Source organism: Conger conger, chromosome 4, assembly GCF_963514075.1.
Source record: "Conger conger chromosome 4, fConCon1.1, whole genome shotgun sequence".
NCBI classification, from domain to species: Eukaryota; Metazoa; Chordata; class Actinopteri; order Anguilliformes; family Congridae; genus Conger; species Conger conger.
Window position 1 is genome coordinate 45,095,044 of NC_083763.1, and position 13,287 is coordinate 45,108,330.

A 13,287-nucleotide genomic window follows, 5' to 3' on the forward strand; every position below is an offset into this window, starting at 1 on the left:
GTGGCTGTGCTGTCAAATGACTCACAGAAACAGTATTGCTTTGGATAAGAAAAGTACATACTGTATAAGCAATGGCAACAACATAGTGCTGTGTGAGAGGAGTTAAGCAGGTGATGGTTGGAATTGACCAGTGGTGTAGTTTATGGGTTTAAAGCAGAAAGGTCACATCTATCTTGCCTTTCATAGGAAGATGTCCGTAATGCCTGTTATCCATTGTCAATGCACTTAATGCCTGTTTTACCAGGAAATGTGTTGTCATATGAAATGGACAGTAAATATAAATTAGATCTGTGTCTTCTTTAATCAGTGAAACCCTTGATAATCTCATGATTTAACCAAAATTACGTTTTGCAGGCGACATGCTAAAGGATGCCAGTTCAGATATCAATACCATATTACACGGTAAAGGTTAGCCCATATTACATTTAGACAGTGACCTATATAAAAATGTATACATTTCGGTTAGGTGGAAGTTTACCATCGTTTTTTGGAACTGGTATAAGTGTCAGACAACTGTTCTAAAGAAACATTCTCACCTATGACTATCATAAAGGCAAATTCAGAACATGTCTGCCAGTTTTATGTGTTTTACACGACTAGTCTTTCTGGCAAAAAAGATGTGTTCTTTCTGAATTGTTCAGATGCTCATTGATGACACAGTGCCAAGCATGTTGTGCTGCAGTACACTGGACTCGCGATGTAGCCTTCGCGTGAAAAGCTGGAGCAGCAGTCTTCTGCTTCTCGTTGGGATTTCTGAATCTGTCTTCCTGCCCTCCCTGGAGAGAAAAGGATTTGTAGAGACTGGGAGCACACTGGCCCAGGACGGCGATTGGCCTTTTTACGGGATGCCGTGAATCTGGAATGTTCTTTCAGGCAGTCTTGATCTACTTGCCCATGCTGGGCAATGGTGACTCTACAGGTTTTCCAGCAACAGCCCATGGGACATGGTACTGGTTAGCAGGGCTGGCGTGGCTGAGAACCAGAGTACCCTTCTGCTCCCGGCTGTCAGCTTTTATTGAACGCCTGTAGGTTGTTCCTGTTTGCTGTAGTTGATTGGCACTTACTCCATCTTGGATTGATCGTGCTGTTTGTTGTTTTATCCGAGCGATTGTTAGATTATATTAAACGGAAAGTGTAATTTACAGCGTGCTTAAGCTTGAGTTATGTTTGGATTTGTTGTGTGCTTTTTCAACATTACTCCTATTTCCCCCAGTGGAATTGCTTTTTAATTTGTATGTTTTGCCTCTGTTGTTCATTTAATTTTATATTCTCGCGCATTATTTCTGCTGTTCATTTAATTTCATATTCCAGTGCATTATTGTGAAATTGCCTTTCATTTTCTAATTTCAGCATTTATTGCATTTACCGAGATAATGTTTGATATGCATCTCTAAAAGGCGTGACAACGGAATGTACAAACAGCCTTTTCCCTTCCAGTGGTGTGCTTCTTGTTTCATAAAAAGGAATACTAATGTAAATATCGCTTATGCTTATGGTATTCTTTGCCATTGCTTACTGAGAACGCCATTTCAAATAACAGGAAACAGCTGCGGTATGAATAGCATATTGCCTTGATGGTTCTCTTTACTCTTTAAAATGAGGTTAAACATCTATAGTTCTTTGAGGCCTATAGAGAAGACCAGGCCCCTCCCTGTCATGCTTTTTCAACGCATAGGAGATACTGTCCAAGGGGCTGAACCCTTCCGCCTGGGACAGAGGTTCTGCTAGCGCAGCCGAAACCAGGACGCCATGTCACGGTCGCTAATCCGCCCCCATGAGCTACGCGGCGGGATCTCTCCGGCCCTGGATGGCGAGAGGCAGCCCCCCGCCCTCCTTGCTTTGATTGGCCTCATTGACAAAACCATCTTTCTGGACGTGTGGCGTAATTGCTGCTGGTGCGCACGCAGCCATGAATCCTCGGCAGGTCCAACACCATCATTTATTAATGTAGACAACAGCACTCTGTCTGGGTAGGGAAAGGGCCAGCGTCGACCTCAGGAATAAAATGCTTCCAAGCCATTCAGGACTGATCAAGCACCCCGAGATCTTTAGCCTTAATGAGCCCAGCTTGTCTTTGGGTGGAAATTGGCTCAAGCAAGACCCCATGGCAAGAGATATAGTAGTGTGTTAAGGGGAATACAGTATCCTTTGTATGTGCAATTTGTATGCTAGCTGCGACAGAATTCTTTGTGTGACTGAGTAGAATGGAATATTGATTATATACTATAAAATACTTTCACCAAAGGGGCAATATTTTGAGGCTATTCTTTTAATCGCTTAAAAGAGGAGTTTTGTTTTCCAGGGAAAATGATTGCATTTATATGAGCATTGTCAATATATACAGTGTGCTCCATAAGTCTTGGGACAAAGCAATATTTTTTTTCTTGATTTGGCTCTGCAGTCCACAATTCTTAATTTGTAATCAAACAATTTTGTTACAGCACATATATCCAGCTTTTATAAAAGAGTATACATTTACACATTTTGATTTCACCATATAGAAATCAGAACACGTTTTATACATACACCCCCCCTCCCTTTTCAGGGCACCATAACATTTTGGACAATCGACTTCATGGGTGTTTCTCAATTAGTCAGGTATGTTCAGTCACTTCCTTAATGCAGGTATAAGAGAGTTTTCAGTATCTAGTCTAGTGGGAAATAACAAAAAAAAAACAGTCAGGGACATAGGATAAACAATAGGCGTACCAAAAACAATAGGCTTACCAAAATCAACTGTCATTATAAAATGGCAGTATTCTCAACACAATGGCAACTGCTAGAATGACAAAAAAAAATCTTGTCCTCATGGGCGATTAGCATACTGTGATTAACAATGTGATACAGTACATGAAAGGCTGCACTACGCACAATATCAAAAACCACAGGGTCATGTTGTCACTGCCCTCTCTCAGGCGAAGTGAAAAGAATGAAAAGCTGTAAAATTGGTGAAGGTGAAAATGCATTTTTCTCGGGTTGAGCGATGGCCAGGTAAGCTCCTGCTTGAATGGGAAATAAAACACAGATGGTCCCAGCGAGGAGCGAGAAAAGGAGCCAGAGAAATGAAGAGTTAGGGCAAGCAGACGGGACTCTTCTCACGCTCAGAGAATATTAAGTGAGTTGTCAGTTGGGCTCTTTCCTCTGGGCCAGCGCGGAGGAGGGTGGTATTGGTGATCTTCTGGCACAGTCGTAATTGGCTAGGTTTTGTGCCACGGAGCAGGTGACTATTAGAAAAAAGCATCCTCATGGGACCAGCAGGGGCCTTGCCAAACTCACCCAAGGAGCAATCAACGGATTCATTGTCGGGGCGGTTTGTGGACAGGCTAGTCCGCCGGTCTCTCTACAGAACATTACACTGATTACACGTTTGGGCTTCCTCTCCTATGTAGTTTCCGTTAAAACGCACTCGACTGAGTGCTTGAGAAGTGCATTAAGCTGGTTTGCAGTGGGCTTTATTTACACCTACTGCCAGCAGGGAATTAATAAACGAGGGTGGGGCCTAGATTACAGCACCCTATAACTATGCTCAGAATTCAAATGCCATAATCTCCCTTCCCCCTCATTCACGGTCGTCTCTAAAGCAGACGATCACAATCTGATATCATTAAATAAACAAACCGGTGGAGCCAACTCACGTGCCAATCGTTTTGTCGCTAGGCAACACTTTGAGAGTGCACACTCTTGCTCGGAGGCCAGGGACACTTGTTGACTGGGACAACTATCCATTCAATAATGTACAGTCCTATATCGATTATTCCCGCAGTTCACGTAGGATTTCTGTAATAATAATTGTCAGAAATTCTGTTGCACATTTCAGTCTTTATAGCCTTTAATGTAATCTCTGTTTGCTTGGTGACTAAGCTCTCAGGGAAAAAGGAGAGAAGACGTGGTAATCTCCCAAGCGGCAGTGCCGAGTGTTAAACCAAACAAGCTATTTTCCACGCTTATCTTCTTGAAACTGATCCCTGAACTGAATCTTCACCGAAACTGGGACAAACGCGACCTTTTAATTCCTCCATCTCCCATTAGGATCTGGCTGGTCTCCAGAACCCACTAGCGCTGCCACTGTCATTAATTTGAATTTAGCCGTAGTCTACGAGCCAGTTTGTTAAGCCAAGTCTTGAGCACAACGTAATTCAGGAGCAAAATGTTGTTCTCCTAGGATGGCTGTTATAGTCTGCTGATTGAAGTGATACACATGAACATAACCTCAATGAAGAGTTTTCTTTTATATGGTGGGAGCTGATTGAACCACACAGGTTGCAACATCTGCTTCAGCTGATGGTTTAACATAATATTCACGAGGCAGGAAATTGAATTAGGCTAGTGTTTCTGTAATTTGAGCATAGCTTGAGTGTTGATTAAGAAATGCCCTGGAAGTTCAGGTTTCGGTGGGCACTAGTCCATACTCTTTAAGAGAGCTGGAGTTTAGGCTATAGGTTAAAGAGTACTTTCTACTGTAGCAAATTAATATTTTGGTGGTATTGATGAGCCTCTCTACAGAGCCACAAACTGAAACTGAAGCACAAGAGGGTAGCAAGAGGGTAGACTACTGTGCATCTCTAAGTGTATCTATACATCATAAGGCCATACTCCAGCAATCCCCTCTAAGAATTAAAGCGGCAACAGTAAATTATCACAGAGGATGTATCCACTACAGAGCCACCAAATAACGCAAAATAATGTAAATAACTATAATAACACACATTTCAAGTCTCTCACTAAGTCAGCATGCTTCACTCTCTCGCTAAGTGAGCATGCTTTACTCTCTCGCTAAGTGAACATGCTTCACTCTCTCGCTAAGTGAGCATGCTTTACTCTCTCGCTAAGTGAGCATGCTTCACTCTCTCGCTAAGTGAACATGCTTCACTCTCTCGCTAAGTGTCCATGCTTTACTCTCGCTAAGGGCATGCTTCACTCTCTCGCTAAGTGAGCATACCTCACTCTCGCTAAGTGAGCATGCTTCACTCTCTTGCTAAGTTAGCATGTTTCACTCTCTCGCTAAGTGAGCATGCTTCACTCTCTCGCTAAGTGAACATGCTTCACTCTCTCGCTAAGTGTGCATGCTTTACTCTCGCTAAGGGCATGCTTCACTCTCTCGCTAAGTGAGCATACCTCACTCTCGCTAAGTGAGCATGCTTCACTCTCTTGCTAAGTCAGCATGCTTCACTCTCACTAAGTGAGCATGCTTCACTCTCGTTAAGTGAACATGCTTCACTCTCTCGCTAAGTGAGCATGCTTTACTCTCTCGCTAAGTGAGCATGCTTCACTCTCTCGCTAAGTGAACATGCTTCACTCTCTCGCTAAGTGTGCATGCTTTACTCTCGCTAAGGGCATGCTTCACTCTCTCGCTAAGTGAGCATACCTCACTCTCGCTAAGTGAGCATGCTTCACTCTCTTGCTAAGTCAGCATGCTTCACTCTCACTAAGTGAGCGTGCTTCACTCTCGTTAAGTGAGCGTGCTTCACTCTCTCGCTAAGTGAGCGTGCTTCACTCTCACTAAGTCAGCATGCTTCACTCTCTCGCTAAGTGAACATGCTTCACTCTCTCGCTAAGTGAGCATGCTTCACTCTCTCGCTAAGTTAGCATGCTTCATTCTCTCGCTAAGTGAACATGTTTCACTCTCTCACTAAGTGAGCATGCTTCACTCTCTTGCTAAGTGAGCATGCTTCACTCTCTCACTAAGTGAGCATGCTTCACTCTCTCACTAAGTGAGCATGCTTCACTCTCTCACTAAGTGTGCATGCTTCACTCTCACTAAGTGAGCATCCTTCACTCTCTCACTAAGTTAGCATGCTTCACTCTCTCGCTAAGTGTGCATGCTTTAATCTCGCTAAGTGAGCGTGCTTCACTCTCGTTAAGTGAGCATGCTTCACTCTCTCGCTAAGTGAACATGCTTCACTCTCTCACTAAGTGAGCATGCTTTACTCTCACTAAGTGAGTATCCTTCACTCTCTCGCTAAGTGAGCGTGCTTCACTCTCGTTAAGTGAGCATGCTTCACTCTCTCGCTAAATGAGCATGCTTCACTCTCTCGCTAAGTGAGCATGCTTCACTCTCTCGCTAAGTGAACATGCTTCACAGCGCTTTCCTGGCTCATCCACCCAAGACCCCTCCCTCTCCTGCATTTTATATGCACCTGCCTCTCTCTGTCCTTTTCTCTGTGTACAGGGACTGAAAAGCACTATTTAATTATAGATCAGCATTAATGATGGGTAAGACCTGCTAACTCTCCCTCTGCCAGTCTGCAAATGATCTCTCTCCCTCTGTAACATGCACACACGCACACACACACACACACAACTCTGGTCTGTGTAGCGGATTTTCTTGTTTACTGTTGTGTGCCCTGCATTTTTGTGAAATTTACCGGTGGTTATTACCTGCTCTTACCTTTTCTGGCTGCCTGACCCCAGGAATAAAATGGATTCTTGATAGTTTTTTGTTTCAGGGGGCAAATGTTCTGTAATTTCAGCACATAAAAATCAATATTGATCTCATCTGGTAGCTTGCAGGGTCCTCGCCTATTCAGACCTCTTGACACTGTGATTTAAAACCGTATTGTTCCACCATTATGTTTTCCTGCATTTAATTTAAAAATATAATGGCACCTATCTGTGGACGTCATTACATCTAATCATCCTCTAAATTGTGATGGTTGTGTAATTCATTGGTTTATTTGTTTATCATGTGGAACACTGACTTAATTGGTCTTGAAATGAGCTGGAATGTGCTTAGACAACGAAGTGATGTCGCTCATAAAAGAGTATCGATCTTTCTGTTCCATTATATGTAATAACAGTTATTTTGGCAGAATGTAGCACAAAAATGTTTTGGTCACTTGCGATTTGAAGCAGTGTTTTAATTTGAATTTTATGGAATCTTAAAATACTTTGTTGAGATGGAGGACTGAATCTTATTTAAAATGTGAATAATTCATACTTTATTCATGAATTTAAATGGTGATTGTGAACTCATTGGGAATTTCTTATTACTTTCTCTTCTCACTGACATATTGCTCTCAGTGGCAGCCTGAAAGCTTTATCATTTAGATTACTGTGCGCTGAATTATGTTTACATGCCATGTTTTATTCCAATGCACCTTAATATAACCTTGAATGCAATGACTCCAAATGCATGATTCTATTTCACGTGCCGGAAGACTAAATGACAAAGTAACGTATATTATAAACACCCACAGATATTCTGAAAGTAGCGTTGTGAGATCCACAAATTAATGATTGCAGATATATTTATAGTGTGTCCTACGTAGCTGTTGCCTGGTTTGGAAATGTATCAGAAATATTGGAGCTTTCCCATACTCCTTTGTGGTTGTGTCTCAGCTTTGTGGACTGGAACCAGAGATAAAAAATAGTTCCATAACTCAAGAGCCCTTCGTAATATTTTTTCTGTCATTATAAGCTCTTGTTGCTTAGTTCTTGGGTTTGTGTCGCAGGCGAAAGTGTTGGATGACATGTTCTGTTGTGTTTGTATTCTTTTGTATAGGAAATATAAACAACAGGTATTACTTGTATAAACTCTTATTCAGGGGTGCTGTATCCCAATTAAATGGCAAACTTGGACACCCAGCAGGTACAAATTACAATGGACATTTAATAGGTTTTGTAAGCACTCAGCCTTTCTCAGTGTACTAACCCCCAGAATGGAATACAGAGTGATGAAACATTTGTGTATAAAAAAAAAAGAATGGCAATTTACTTTGGCATCCTCTCCCTTTCTTCTATCTAGTATTCTGTCACATGCCATCATAAAATCGTAAAAAATGGGGGTGGCCTGTAGCGTAGTGGTTAAGGTAAATGACTGGGACACACAAGGTCGGTGGTTCTAATCCCGATGTAGCCACAATAAGATCCGCACAGCCGTTGGGCCCCTGAACAAGGCCCCTAACCCTGCATTGCTCCAGGGGAGGATTGTCTCCTGCTTTGTCTAATCAACTGTACGTCGCTCTGGATAAGAGCATCTGCCAAATGCCAATAATGTAATGTAAAAAATCAGGGATGAAAAAGTGTAATTTCTTCTCATGGCTTGGTTTAACATCTAAGAACCAATCCAGAGCGCTTAATGGAGACAAAAAGCAATATCGCCCCAAAGTAGCCATTCAACCCCTCTCTCAAACAAATGGCAATCAAACGAGAATGAAAAGGAACCAGGTATGCTGTTGTGCCGAGTAATTGCCCTCACGAATCATGATGCGGCAAATATTTCTACTTTAGTATAGATGCTTTATTCTGAAACAAAATGTAATGTAATAATGTTTTACTGCAATGTTTTTTTTATGTTGTAATAACAGGACCCCCTAAAGGTGCTGACTTAGCAGCTAGGGTGGCGCAGCATTGATTCTGGTGTTGAGGTCAACATCAAATAGCCAGATCTAATATTGGCATGCAGTGGAGGTGCAGTGCATGTTTCCTGTGGATGTAATAAATCTGAACATACACGTGCTCTGTATTGAATCAGTGCACCTGCCTTTTCTTTTAACCTAACCGGGAATTTGACCATAACCCCTAACGGATCCAGTTTAGCCGCTAATCAAACGGCTAGTAGTTACAGACCTTCCCTTGTTTCAGTCAGGTTTAAGCTCTGGCTCAGTGAACACTATTGGCTTGGCTCAAGCCCCTCTCTCTCTCCCCTTCTGTAGGCTTCTTACTGCATGGCTCAAAAATCTGAATGGTTGCATTTCTTTGGCAATTAAAAAATCGATTTTCTATCACCTTCTTAATAAGGCGGCCGAGAAAAGTGCTTGATTTTGAAAATGCGTCTCCACTAAATTTAATCCTGACTCAGGACTCATTGACCCGTCATGGATGGCCTTTGTAGCTAGCCTTTAATAGTCATCTCCATCTCGGTTTATAAGCGCTCCTAATGTATTTATAGCGGTGCTGCTAACAAGCGCTATAATTACCTCAGTATAGACTTCTGAGCAGCTTCATTGTATCCCTCTGTAAAATGTGTTTGCACCTCTAAATGACTAGCGGCCGCCCAGGGCAAAATGCATAAATGTATGGGATTTAGTGGCAGCACTTTGAAGCATTCAGGCTTTTTTAACATAATGACCGTTGCTGATTCAAACTTGAAAGGGGTGCTCAGAGGGAGCTACATTTTTACCGTGACTTCTTACCTACAGCCTGCTCTTCCGCTTTCACTGTGGACGGCCCAGGGTGCCATCTCTTTTGATAGGCTGTTGTCACCTGTTGTTTCTGTGACAGTTGTCAGCAACTGAGCTAACGATGCTGTGGCATGAGGCTCCATTAAATCCCCCGACTTCGCCCGTGAATGGATATAGCAGTGGCCCTAACTCCGTGTTGTGGAGAGCTGCACTGAAGGGTTAATATCAGCAACCAGTTCAGACCCAAGAAACCAGATGAGTTGAGTTAACTGTGTAATTAACTGCTTTAAGTGAATAATTAAGCGCTGAGGGACAGCAGAAGCCAGCACACTCTTCAGGACTAGGAATGAGAACCACTGCGTTTCCCGAGCTGTGATAATCGCCAAACGATGATGGGACGATGAACTGTATCAAGACTTGATTTACTCCCCCAACCTATGACTCTGGTTAAAACTAGCAAGAGAATAAACCAATTTTTGCTCTGCTGAGATATTGTTGTGGACAATGCAGTCATGTTATTTTCATATTGTCATTTTTCCAATTTGGAATGGCCAGTCTTGCTCATGCGTCAACATTCACAGCAAACTCTGCCGTCTATTCTGGAGAGGCGCGTGTGCCCTCTCCCCTGAAACATGGGAAGCAGCTACCGCTAGTTAGCAGGGTTAACTCGGCTAGTTTGTTAGCAAGCACGGTGAAGTGCAGTGACAGCGAAGGCTCGTAGCAGGTTATGATGACGTAACCCTCAATTTCAAAATAAATTTGCCCTTGGCTAGAGGCGAGTTCACCTTTAGCTGACTGGTACGTGTTCGTCTACCAAATCTTTGGGCGAGTGAGAGGCCTCGGATTAGCACACTGCGGTCAAATTATGATCTCACAGACATGATTCGAAGGAAGATCAGATCAACAGGTGAACTTTCAGATACCTAATAGACAAGCAGAGGTGTCTGGTTCCAACTGTGTCAGTTGTGCATTACCCTGTGGGGCTATCACTGCCCAAACTAGACCGGGGAGGACCATCCATGCAATGGAACAGTGACTTAACAGAGTTGAATTCATTCCACAGGAGAATTTAGCTTACCCTGATTTGCTGTAATGTAGCATTTTAGCCATTTGCCTCATCCAAAAACACTCACTGTTTAGTTTTCATCTTAATATACCATTTCATCTATGTGTAACAGAATCTCATTGTAGTTGGCCGGTAGATAGAGAGATCTATTGTCAGTCGAGCAGAGGAATCGCTCGCAGACTTCGTAAGAAGGGACTGTCAATAGCAGAGGTGTGTGGCAGGTGCCTGGTTTGAACGGTGTCACTTTCCTGAGAGAGAGAGAGTGGGGGCTTCTGGGAGTCCGGGTCGGATCCAGTGGCCGGCTCCGTTACTTTATCGAGCGGTCCCGGCTTCATCTAAAGATAATTCGGAGTCTTTTTCATTTCACATCTCATTGCACGTTTCCGCACCGGAGCTCTCTATCTCTGATGGATTGGGAGAAGCAGCTCCCTGGCAGTTTTGATCTGCTATTGATTGAGCTGGCTGGCCTGTAATGGGGGGTAATTGATCATAAGCCATAAACCCCCCCTACCCCCCGGTCTCACAGTGTCTTTCGGTACGCTATGAGATTCGGAGCGGGGCCTCCAGCTCTTTTGCGCTCTGGCAGAGCTTCCTGTTTTGAGAGGGGACGTCCAAAAATCGTAAAGCATCGTTCCTCCGGGCAGAATCGTATCGATTTCCAGATTCTTCCAACGGGAGAGGCGACAGCAGTCACCCCCCCGCACAGGCTTCTGATGTGAAAGTCCATGATATACAGCTGTTTACCGAAATACCTACTGGGCAGATTGTAGCGATCTGCAATAGGACACTCAGAGGGTAAGCTATAAATCCACTACAACATTGTATTGTATTGTTAATGTGTATTTTCTCGGGGTGGGGGTGGTGTTTATGAAATGTAAAGTGAGTAGTTTTGAGATATTGAGCTTCAAAGATTCCAAAGTGAATGGGCTCCAAGCAGATAGGACTTTTACAATTCGCAATTTTTCACACTTTTAAACAGTATTTCTGTATAAAACTTCACACATGTATTTACTGCCCTATAAACAACATATTTATGACACCACCTCATTAAAAAAAAAATGTCAGTTAGAGCCTTCTAGTTCTCAGCTCACGATTGGTAAAAACGCGTGGCCTTCCACATACTGTTTTCATACACGTCGACTCTGCCCTCGTTCCCACAGTTTCTGCACATCTGCCCTCCGTCCTTTCTTCTCACGTCTGTCCATGTAAGAGCTTTGATCAGCCTCCCGCAATGCAGGCCAGCGGGGCTTGGGCTCCGTGCATTTCCCTGCGTAGCTGGGCGGGGGCGACTCAAGCGGTCACTGGGATAGCGTAACCTCCCAGATGCACTTCCCAGAGGAAGAGGCGATTGCAAATCCAATAGGTTTCGGATGTCCTGAGCGACAAGAGACCGCCAGCCTCGAGCCGCGGTTACTTTTTTATGCCGTCTCGTCCCGCCGTGCAGACATGCGGTGCTGCATTGGCGTTTCCAGTCAAAAGCAGCTCTTAGTGCACGCAGTAAATTCTGTTCCGTGGTGCTTAATATCTCAACGTGACATCCCATGTGAAGCTGAAGGAATCCAATGCAAGCTTTTTTTGCTCCTCTTGATTTGTATTCAGGCTAAATCTGTTGTGTCACGTCGTAATAATATCTGTATAATGGATTATGCTGAGGTTCGTTCAATAACACGTACAATGATGCTAAAATTGCTCGTTATGCATTTCAATCGGCTGTTGATTTCAATGTCTAATAATTACACGCCCGCATTTTGAATGAATAAAACCGTAAACGAATATGTTTAACTGGATATGCATTGCACAGATAGCAACTCCAAGACTATATTACCATTAGTGCCCTGATTGGGAGAGAACAGATGCGGTGGCAAAGCGCACATGATTCGAAATGACGGCTTAGGCGAGTGAGTTACGCACGCGGTAAGCACTCTCGATTTGGGCAGATGCCACACCGTTTGTTCTTTGAAAGTCAGACAATGGCAGGCTATAAGTACACGTTACTTAGCGCTGACTGCGGCAGCTTCTGTCGCCTTGGCGATGAGTGCCCCACTCGCTCAGACAGCCAAACGGCTCCACGGCTGTCGTTCTCTCAGCACGGGGCCGAAACACTCCGGCGACTTCCGGCTGGCTCGCTCCTTTGAGTGTTTACTCGCTTTCGCCCGCTCCAGACGGGGCCCCACACTGGGCGCGATGCGCTGGCTCGCTCCAGGGGCCCCTCGTATAAACCCAGTCCACCGCCCCCCCCCCCCCCCCTGCTTCTCCCAGCCTCGACTTCATCAAGACGCGAACCGGGATCTAATTACGCTCCCCTTCGATGCGCGTCTGTTAGGAAGCGCGGGGCAGGGAAGATTGATCCTGATGTTAGAGGTTCCAGTGGTTCCTCATTAACAGGGCTGTTCTTACTGCACTTAATTGAATGAAAAGTGACATTAGTTGGGGAAATACATCTCAGACTGATTAAGCTGGGTCCCATGGCGGTGTTGTTCCCGGCCTGGCCTCGCTCCCTCTCGCTGGGTCGGGCAGCACTTTGTCTTTCTTCAGGCCCCATCAATCTCCGTGGCAGCCGCCCAGGGAACGTGGAGGGGGCGAGCGGGGGGGATCGGCTCTCGACGGGTCGGCCTCGACGGACGGGGCAGACCCGGGGCCCGGCGTCCAGGGGAACGGGGGGGTGCCAGGGCGAGCATCGCGAGGGCGGATTGATTTGAGAGGGGTCTCGTCCAAATTGCGGAGGAGAAGGCGGTGATGAAGATGCGGAACATCTATCAGGTGCGGTTCAGTGGAGATACCTGTCCTCAGAGCGATAGAGGTCCAACAGCTCCTTATGAAGAGCCTGCGGGCGAGAATGTGAAGTCATTTCCGATGCAACTGACTGAATTAAAAATAGGGCCCTGATATTTAGCTTTGAGAAATGAGATTTCTTTTCCGAATTGTTCAAATGAACAATGCCAAGATAAGGATAATCTTTTGGAATATGTCTAAATGGATTGTGCTAAAACAGGTTGGAAAACTGAAGCAGAACAGTCTTATTTATTTTTAATCGCAATGAAGTTGCCCAGGTCATTCCTACAGATTTTGACATTGAGGATCGTATGAAGTAAGGTCTGA

The 13,287-nt window shown here is 44.4% G+C and overlaps 1 protein-coding gene across 2 annotated transcripts in view; it reads left to right on the plus strand.

Moving 5' to 3' along the window:
- Nucleotides 1–13,287, plus strand: part of rab6ba (RAB6B, member RAS oncogene family a) — an 86,301-nt gene that overhangs the window by 1,519 nt on the left and 71,495 nt on the right. The window lies entirely within an intron of this gene.